Source organism: Microcebus murinus, chromosome 16 (genome assembly GCF_040939455.1).
Source record: "Microcebus murinus isolate Inina chromosome 16, M.murinus_Inina_mat1.0, whole genome shotgun sequence".
NCBI lineage: Eukaryota > Metazoa > Chordata > Mammalia > Primates > Cheirogaleidae > Microcebus > Microcebus murinus.
In genome coordinates this window covers 46,234,495-46,245,544 of record NC_134119.1, presented here as the reverse complement: position 1 = coordinate 46,245,544, position 11,050 = coordinate 46,234,495, and positions in this window count along the sequence as shown.

Genomic DNA, 11,050 nt, shown 5'->3' with positions numbered 1-11,050 from the left:
GAGTCCACCAAACAGCCCCAGGCCGGCCCCTCACGTGCTGCACCAGCAAGGCCAGCGCTGGGAAGGCCGGGGAGCGTGAGGGGAACAGGCGCTCCCACTCCGTGCCCACCTTGCATGCAGAGCCTCAGCCCTGCCTTTAGTAACAAGTCTCTGGGGGAGGGAAGAGAAGCACCGCCCAGAGGCCTGAGCAGGGGACCTCTGAGTCTGGCCGTGACCTGGCCCAGGAGTGGGGTGCAGGGGGCCTCATGGATTTAGTGATCCAAGCTTCTGTGGGTAGGAGGGGGCCCAGGCAGAGCAGCAGGTGCTCAGAAGCCCAGGGGAGGGGTCAGGGGTCAAGGCCCCTTGCAGTGAGCTGATTAAGGTTTGCCTCAGTTTGACACAAGCAACTACCATGCAGACACAGTGATTTCCTCTCACTTGTCCCTTTTCTGATAAAACTCTCTGTCTTTGGGCATGTGGGGATGGGCTGGGGGCTGTGCACAAGGCTCCCCCACCTTCTCCCTGAGTGTCTGCACCCCAGGTGGGCAGCAGTCGGGGAGCCCGAGTGTGAGCAGGTTCATCTCCTGGCCAAGCCAAGGGCACTGGCTGTGTCCTGAAGCTATGGGGGATGTGGAGTCGTGTAAGGAGGATCCTGAGGAGGTCAAGCTTTGAAAATACTATGTCCCTTTAAGAGTTCCTATACTGAAATTAAAGTCACAGATCAGTGGGAAAAGATGGAACCTGCAGAGGTTAGAAACCTCCTCACTTCAGCATAGATGAATCAGTGGTGGAGGAGGGATGAGTCCATGGCAGGACGAAGAAGTCAGCCAGTGTGGTCTTTCCAGGGCAGGTGACACTCACCCAAGGACCCAGGTGGACCCAGGTGCTGTGGGGCCTGAGGCTTATATGATTTGGGGGACTCTCTAGATGAAAACTAGTAGTATTACTGACTATTACTTCTAACAGTGTTACCAAAACAAAACTAAGCACAGAAGTTAATGTCTATTTAGGAAGAGAAAATCAATTGCAGCCAATTACATGTTTTAAAATGCTGATAAATACTGCAACCATCACAAAATCCAGAAAAATAACATTTCTTCCAGCACAATCAGGCTACCTCAACTAAGTCTATCACCAACGGACTGGGGTTCTTGCATTTGTTGCAATAACCAATACTCACACCACGGGACCTGGAGCAAGAGACCAAGAGGAAGGAGGGTCATCACAGGATTAGGAAGACACTCTGTGCAGGATTTTGCTGGACTCACAGCACCCCAGGGCTGCGTGTAAAGGAGCTAGTTCCAGTTTGGACTGCAAAGAGGACCAGGGGGCTATGTCCTTAGAACACATAAGGTTGAGCCAGATTTGAAACCTCCTGTCCAGAAGCCCCTTCTCTGAGGTTCTGCGTCTCTGTGTAAGGATGGACCTAGGTCCCCCAGGCAGTGGGGTGTTCACTTACTGATAGAAAATTTTCTGATAACCCTGATTCTAGGGAAGAACATCTTTCATTGAGTAAAAGTGATAGTTGGCAAAAGAATAGGCTAATTGATATTTCAAAGATGCAGCTTGGGAGAAACCTTGCTTTTCTGTTCATACTGGAACTGCTGTGTTCTCATTCATCTATTCCTCCCTCCTAGGGATGGAAGGGCAGGTTTTTCCTCCCCCAGTCCATGATATCTTTATTTACTCACATAAAATTTTAATTAATGAACTATTGACACAACTCTGTAATAATTTACTCCTGTATTTTCATACTTGGCTAATGAATCACTATTTGTCTCATCATAGCACACTGATATTACAAAATCATTTTGTCTAAATATAGTAGAAAAATAAAGCAGTCTTTTCACTCACCACTTTCAACACTTTTGTTAAATTGATGTTGTATAACATTTTCTTTCTGCCTCAAAACTCATAATTGATCTTACCATCAAATTTTCAGATTGTCAAACTTAAAAAAGCTTCTGACAGTTTCCTTTTATATATGAGCTATAAGATTTTAGTACTTCCTGGGTTTTCTTGGCTTAAGATCAATGATCTTAAACACTCTTCAGCTGACAATGCTCACTTAGCACATCATGTATTTTTTACTCTTCCCAGCAATGTTTCATCTTGTATTGTTTAGAGCTGCCAGACTTCATTGGGACAGGAAGAGGTGACAGGACAGATCCCACAAGCCTGATTCCACAAGTAAAGAAGTTCTAGCTCATCCAATTCTCGTGAAAATAAAAATAAATGCCTGGTCTGCTAATCATTGCATAAACCATGTTAGTGAGTGTATTTCCAATAGGAGAAAACTTCCCATTTTGCCTAGGAGTCAAAAAAAAAAAAAGCCAAACACTCAACTCACAATTTTTGATGTTATGGTGGGAATAATTAATTTTCCACGGACTAGCTTCTGGCTCCATGTATTTCAAGCCTGATTCCTCTCTTCTAATCACAAAGGTCCAATGGGAGGTGCTATGGGACACATCCTGATCAAGATGCAACCTCTGTCCCTGATGCTTGGTCGATGACAGAACCTGGAGGAAAATCAAATTCCCTGACCTGAGGGTCAGAGCTCTGATGGCAATACACAGGCGCCACCCCTGCTCCCAGACATTTCCCTTTGCCTGGGCATGTTGGGAAGCCCCTGTGTGATTGCAGGAGTGCAGAAGTATGTGTGCACTGGCCCCTGCACAAGCCCAAGTGCTCTAATAAACTTGGATTTCACCACGGCCCGAATTGGACCCAGCTGACCTCAGGACTCTAATTAGCTGCACTCTAAGACATGGTGGCCCTCAGATTGTGTGGCCCCTTTGCTGCCTCTGTGTCCTTTACAGTAGAAATTTTAGCCACAGAGCCTCACACTGAGGGTTGGGACTCAGAGTTCTGGATTGAAAGTTAGTAAAATGCTGTAACCTCAGGGGTATACAGACATTTTCCGGTTTCAGCAGAAAAGTGGCTATTTGGGCTTAGGAGAAAAATAAGCTTAAGCATTGGAAACAACAAACACCTGTTGTGCATGTTACTTGGGTAAACAGGCAAGCTTTCCTAAGGCATGAGATGTAAGATGACTGTGAACTGATAGAGACTATGTTTTTTAGATCAGTTTGCCTAGAACATGTGGCCATCCATGTGCTGCTCAGTTTTACAGAAGCAAAATGCAGTTGTGCAATAGATTGTCCAGAAGATGGGGCTGAAATCTCAGAAGATGCAAAAAGAGCTCCAAAACAAGGAAACCACACTAAAAACAGCAGAAAGTTGTCTGATGAAGCCCAGAGCTCCCTGAGGATGTGGTCCTGCTTCCTGAGTGTGCAGAGAGCCACATCTGCCCTTCTGTGTGGAGTCCTTGTTCAGTAAGAAAGTAGATTCCTCTGAGAATGCTGGACTGGGAGCTGGACTCCAAAGGAAGAACTCTGAGCCCAGTCTTGGAAGGACACCTGCTGGGAGCTGAGTAAGTGCAAAGGCAGGGGAACCTGACCTGAAAACAGCACCAGATGCAATCTTGTACAACTTATGTTTAAATGGACATTTTTGTAAGTGGGGTTGTATATACATTGGCACATTACAACTTTAGAGAAGCTTTGTGTCAATGTCTGTTGAAATTTGGGTTGACAGTAGCTTATAATGTAACTGCATTTTTTCTGCTCCTGTCTAAAAGAGTTAGATTTTTGTTTTTAACATCTTTGAATTATCAGTTGGGTAAATGATTTTATGGTAACCTGTGATCCTGTTTCACAAAAAGTGTTTTATGATAGACAATTCATGACGTTTTAAGCTCTCACTAAAATTTAAATTTACTAATAGTAAGAATTCTAGTCAATACATTTGATTCTATACATAAAGTGTACTAAAAATACAATAAGTTTTTAATAAGGAAAAAATACAAAAGATGTATAAAATATGTTCTTATTAAATATAGATATGATTTTTCTAATTCATAGGTCATGTAAAGATTGAATCAAAATGGGAATTGAGAAAGAAAAAAATAGAAAGTAACTAGTGAGTAAGAGAAAGAGATGTACAAAGGTGATGACTATAGAAATGCATCTTTGTAAGAAACATTAAACAGAAAAGAGAATAATAATGTAGAGAAAAGATCTTGTATGGAAGTTTTGTCCTAAAATGACTGGTTATTTAGGCAAACAGAAAGGTAGGACAAATCAGAAAGTTTTAGGCATGTTTTGTAGATGGTCCATGCAGGTTGGGATAAAGTTTATACAGGGAATTTATGATGGAATTTTGTATATGATCCAGTTGGCTATAATGAAAAAGAAACATTTTTGTGAAACAAAGTTTTCTTCAAATATTAATTTGCTCTTAATGAAATTACATTATGTATTCATCTTTACTCTATAATCTGTTTCCTTTTCTAATTAAAAAATGCATTACAGAAGGTTTTTCTTTAATTTATTGGTACCTGGCCTAAAATATGCAAAGATGTTATGTTTTATCAAGGTAATCTCTGTATTCTCTTCATTAGGTTCTGACTAACTAGAAAAACTAAATTTTAATACGGTTAAGGTTTATAAGCACATACTTTTCTATACTGCCTTTAGAATCTTTTGATGATTATCATTCTTGGTTAAATAAATGACCCTTATTTTATAATGGTTTATAATTCTATTTGAACAAATGTTTCATGCCTGTGATATCTGACAAACTTTCCAAAGCCCAAATTCTAAATCTATCCTTTTGACCTCAAACTAGCTTTTTATATATTAGGGCCACTAAAAGTCTAAGAGAGACATATTAAGCTTATTTGGCATACTAAAACCATATAGGAAGCATTGTCAAATATGAAATTGTGTATAACTTTCCTTGCATTATATTTGTTGTTAATACATGTTCCAATAGTGTAAAATATTGAAGTCTCTGTGTATGTTATCCATAATTATGGTTATTATTTTAAATTGCCACAAAAATAACCAACTGTGTTTGTAAATTGTCTCTTTATAACCATGGCTAGTCTAAGACTTTTGTCATCCAGACACAATTATTATTTTACTTTGATTCATCTCAGAGAATGGTTCTTTCAACTGGCTAAGTCCAAAGTTTGCTTCTTCAAGGAAAATCATGGAAAGAACTGACAAGTTCTCTTCAATACAGATTTCTGATAACTTAGTAAATTACATACTATTGGACTAAGACAAAACAAACTTCCAGGACTTTGTTGATATGTCCCTGAGTATTGGTAACCCAACCTCAGACAGAATAGAAATTTATTCCATGGGACTAAACTAAATTCTTTTATGACTTTGTGTTTGAAACATTGCTGATTCTTTCTGTGCTTTGTTTTCCAGAAGTCAAGAAAACTTTTTTCTTGTTTTGAGCTATTTATAGCTTACAACAAAGTATATATTTGTCAGCAAAATTTGAAGCATTTTTCTCTCTACTTGATTTCTCTAGAATTTGAAATTATTTGTAAGCATTGTTAATTTGTGGCAATATACTTACTTGCATCAGTTTAATAAGAATCTGTTCTCTTCTATAACAGGAAGACATAGTTATTTTGCCAAGGCTTTGACTGGAATGGCATATTCTCAGAGGTGCCCAGACTGCATTAAGAAATTAAGGTTGACTTTATGAGGCCAATGAAAAGCCCTTTGGAGACATGGCCAGGTACCTCACCAATAACATTTCCTGAGCTGTGGTGAGTAAAGAATGTCACTTTCTGAAAGGTCTAGGAACCCTATGCTACGTTGGGACCTTGAGAAATGAGTAATTCACCCAATTCAGACATGCACCTAATGGCAAGGGTAAATCCTTGGCTCGACTCGAGAGGCTTTCAAGTCTAACCTGAGATTCCTTAGCCAAAAGTTCCAGCAAAGCCAATTTCAAAAACAATAAAAGCCTATATGGCTAATAATTATTCTTACAGCACTTTATGCCAATAAACAGGCCAAGTAAGATAAAAATAAAGTTTATTTTGGCAAGTAAATTGATCCTACTATGATTCATCCTTAATAATAATGAGAAGCCGGAGAGACACAAAATAGGGTTCAGAAATTAAAAAACCCAAAAACTATAGTCCACCTGTTATTAGATTCTAGTCTTGCCCACTGCTCTTTGTGTTTTTGATATTTTCCTTAATTCAGACTGAATCCTGACTTCTCTCCTGACTAAAAGTCTCCAGATAAAGTTCCCCATGGACGTCTAAAGAGAGGGTTGGCAGGAAAATACCAGGACACCTGGTAGCAAAACCTGCTAGAAACACTAGTCCCTATCACAGAGTATATGACAACAGACACATGATTAGGAATCTGTCTGTGGCTCTAGGGCTGATCACAGAGGAAACTATAAAAAGCCTTAGGGCTCAACAAAAGTCCCTCAACTGGCTAGCCCAGTAGTCTTAGATAATCAGGCAGTGATATATTTACTGTTGACTAAACAAGGAGGCTGTACAGCGTTAAACACTACCTGCTGTGCCTCAGGAAAAGTTGAAACCTGAATAGAAAAAAAAAAATTCCAGAAAAGCTGTGTGGCTAAAACAGGGCCCCACTAATGACCCCACACCTGATTGGTTTTGGGGATTATTTACTTGGATTCCCCAGAACTTCAGATCACTTCTACAGGAGTTCTTGAAGCTAGGTACTATCTATTTTACAGTCCACTGTTCACTTAAGTACTGTGCTAAGGCTGTGAATGTTCTCCTCATGCCAACCTTAGTTCCCAAACCAGCACCCATGGATATTTGCAGATGACTGCAAAATGGTTTCGCTTCCCTTATCCTGTGCTAAACCCCAAACAGCACCCCTTCTTAGCCAGAAGAAGCTAGAGTGGTTCTTTGCCCTTTCCATCCCATTTTGTCCACACCTAAGCAATGAGGTTACATAAAAGCCCAGGGTGAAAGTGAAGCTGCCCTTCGTCTCTGCATGACACTGGCTGATAGGGGGATCTCCTGTTGTGCACCCATATTCCATCACTGGACCCCAAGGTGAGGCAGGAAGGCCTCTCTATCCATAAGGTTCTCCCCCAGGAGGACACTCCCAGTCAGGGAGTAGTGGTGGCTCAAGAGGCTCTTAATCAAGTTGCATTCCCTATGGAAGTGAGTGGTAGACATGATAGAAGGGCTGCTGATGCAGGTCAGCCTGAAGCCTGTGGCATTCAGTTGCCATGGGCACCCGGGCCTTTGTAAGTTCAGTCCCAGTGTCACTGCTTTCTCCCATATGGGGATGCTACAGCTGGTTTGGGGGATGAAGCATCCTCACAGCCCCTTGCTCCTCTGTGCTCCTCCTCGCCCTCCCTATGGGTATGGACATGAAGCCTCTCTCTTGCCACTCAAGCCTGGAACCCGACCTCTCCCTATATATCCCTACATTGCCATCCGAGTCTTTAGTAGGTGAACCCACCAAACACCTGTGCTCAGGACGATTGCACACTGAAATTGTCCTGCCAGTTCAGGTGGGAGCCCGCCCCTGCACTGCACGGCAGGTCTCCCAGCACACAGTGCTCCAGCGGCTGCTGTGATGTGGGGAGGGGCTGCGTCTCCCTGCTCCACTCTGCTGTCAGTGTGGCCCTGCGTCCCTGCCACTTGCCCAGCGGCCCCCATCGTGGCTATGCTCTCTGAGCTGGGTTTGGCTGGGAATGTGTCCCCATTACGGGGAGACAAGTCTCTCAGTGCAAATCACTTTTCTGGTTGCTATGGAGAGGATGGGGTCATGGTTACAATCTGACTTGAGCCAAAATTTTGAGTGATTTTACTTTTCAAATCCATCCAGAACCTAGACCTCAATCAAAGCACCCACAAGGAAAGCCAGCATTTCTTACCCAACATGTGCCACAGACACAACCTACAGAGCGAGGGGGAAACACAAAGTCCCATCTAAATAATAGGAAGCCTCAAAATAAGAAGCAAGATGTGCGGCATATGAGAAGGAATCAGTGCAAGAACTACAGAAGTATGAAAAATCAGAGTCAGAGGACACACCCAAAGGAACATTTTGTAAAATGTAGATTTCCCAGGCCTTGCAAGAATGTGACGATTTTGACTTTCTGCCCAAATCTCCCCTCCTTTTTTTTTTTCTGCATGAAAATACTGAGATCCCAAATTCCCCTTCAGAAAAACAGTCAGAGATGCACCTGTGTCTTGTGCTTCTCCTGGACATATCCTCGACCTTTGGCTTAATAAACCTCCATTGATTGAGATCTTTGCCTCAGTCATTTATTTTAGGTTGTCAGGTTTTTTCTTATTATTTGTACCTCTTTATTAATATTCTCTATTTGATAAGACATTGTCTTCATACCAACCTTTACTTCTCTAAGCATGGCTGATTTCAGTTCTTTGAACATGTTTATAATGGCTACTTTGAAGGTTTTGTGTATTAAGTGTGACATCTGTTCTTTTTCAAAGGTGTTTCTGGGTCTGCTGTTTTCCCTGAGTAGGTGCCACACATAGCTATATCTTTTGACATCTCTTATTTTTCGTATGTTAAAACTGGACATCTTAGGGAGCATATAGCAAATCTGGATACTGATTTCCCTCTCCCTTCTATAATTTGTTCGTTTGCTTTGTTACCACTCTGGGCTATTTTTGTGGAGTCCTTTTCTTCCACAGTGTTCAGCCTTTACTCTACAAGTGAGCTACGATGAAGGTGACAGAGCGCCAGTGTGGGCATCCCACCCTGCCTGCACACAGCCTCCACCCTAAGGGCAGGTCTGGGAGGCAGGAGGCAGGCCCCGGACCTCTTGGCCACACTCACCAGGAGCTCTTTAACTTGGAGTTGGAGGAAATAAAAAATCTGGTGGCTTTCCCCTCCTGGTAGGATATGTAAGGCTTGGCTGAGAGAGGGGAGAGGGATCCCTGTCTTCTTGGCCACACTCGCTCAGAATGGAGCTTCCTTCAAGCTCACCTGGGGGTTGTGGTGGAGATGGAGGGAAGAAGTTGTGGCTCAAATGCCAGAGACCGTCACTGATCTTATTGAGAAATACATGTCCTTGAATAAATGTTTCTTCATTTGTTGTATGCCCTTAGGATGAATTTTAGAGACTTTTGCATGTTTTTATGGTTTCCAACAGCTTTCCTTGATTTGTGCAGAGTGTGCCCATAGAGGTTCTAACCTTCTTTTGTGTGCTTATCTTGCAAAAAAAACCAACAAAATTGGAAACATCACAATGGAATTTAGGATGCTGATCTTTTTGTTTTTCTTTTCATTTACTATACGTGTCCTTTAAGGTCATGATTTTTAGAGGCTGTTTCATCATTTCAACATATAAAGATACAACCAGTTCTCTAGGAAGCCCATTTATGTTCTTGCTGACACAATTTTCTCTGCCATCCTGTGTTCCTTCAGCAGAGTTATCTTTGCAAAGCACAGATATGATCATGTTCATTCTTTCTTTAGATACCCTTTACCAGGGTGCCAATTTTTTTAAATATGTCTATCTATTTAGTAATTCTTTAATTCATTTCTTGACTTTTCTGGTTTCTTTTAGTTGCCTTTTATATTCCCTTTAATTTCATTGAGCTTCCTTACAATCCATGTTTGAAATTCTTTATCTGTCATTGCAATATTTTTATTATGTTAAGGATCCATTGCTAGAGAGCTAATCTGGCACTCTGGGTGTGTCCTATCATCTGATGTTTTATGCTTCGAGAATTCTTGCACTGATTCCTTCTTGTATGGAGCAGCTGTTGCTCTTTGACTTTGGGTTTTCTTTTGCTTAAATGGGGCTTTTTATTCCCCCTCATTCTTAAGTATGTCTGTAGCATATGTTGGGTATGAAACTTTAGCTTTGCTTGTGGGTGCTTTGATGGGGTCTATGTTCTAGACAGATACTTCAGTTATGGATATCCTTAGTGTGGTAATTTTCTCAGTTACTAGCTGTTTTTAGGCTATAGCAGTGGTGAGCTATGTGTGTGGGAAAAATCCCCTTCTCTTATTGATAAGGGAAGATGGAGGTCTTTGAATTTCATTCTCTTTCCCAGCCCTGTGGTCTTTTTAACAGTTTGAATTATACTGAGACCCATACTTGAGTTATACTTGAATTTGAATTTCTTCATAAATCCAAGCTAATTGTTCTCTTTTGCAGTTACATATTCACAATCATCTGAGCCTTGCTTTAGCTGTTTTAGATCCAGGTAAGTGCTGTTTGATATCGACTTTTTAATCGTGTTCACCACTCAAGGGTAGCAGGGGCTGTGTGGTGCCATAAGTTCTACTAGACTCTATATACAAACTCTTACATTTTATAGTAATTGGTATTGTTTCATGCTTGTCCTTTCCTCAGCCAGTTCTAAAAAATTACATTTGGAGGAATTTTTATTTAATTCCCATTTTGAATTTTGCTTAACATACCAGAATATTTAGTTTTAAGAATTAAGGAGATTGATAATTTATATTTCTTTCATCTTCTTTTTTTTCCTTCACTTTGCTTCTCCCATCTCAACATAAAAACTTCACTGTAGCATTGAATGGGAAACAGTGAATAATTTCTTATTCTTGTATGAATGCAAAATTGAACTGCAATAGTCTTTAACTCAAGATTAAAAGCAAAGTCAAAAAACAAAAAAAGCTTCCAAATTAGTGGAAAAAGACTTACTAATGAGAATTCTCAGAATAGCAGCATAAGTGAACTAAAGAAACTATAAGCCTCAAATTTTTGAATGCATATACATAATGAATCCTATAAGGAATCTTATCACAAGAGAATATACAATTAACTCAATTGAAATGTACTATACTACTATTTCCATATAGTCCTCTCTCAATACCACCAGTTGTATCCTCTGTTCTGTCCAGTATAGCTCTAGACCCTACTGTGTTTTTTATTTTTATTTTTTTAATATCAGGATGTTATGGGGGTATAAACATTTTGGTTACAAGTTCTGACTTTGCCTCACACAAGCCAAGGCTAGAGGTGTGCTCTTCCCTCATACAATGCTCACCGCATCCATTACTTGTGAGTTGACCTACCCACCTCCCAAACACCCAATGAATATTACTACCATATGAGCACATTAGCGTTGATCACTTAGTACCAATTTGATGGTGAGTACATGTGTGTGAGTAAATTATTTTTCCATTCTTGTGATACCTCACTTCGAAGGATGGGCTCGAGCTCTATCCAGGATAATATAAGGGATGGG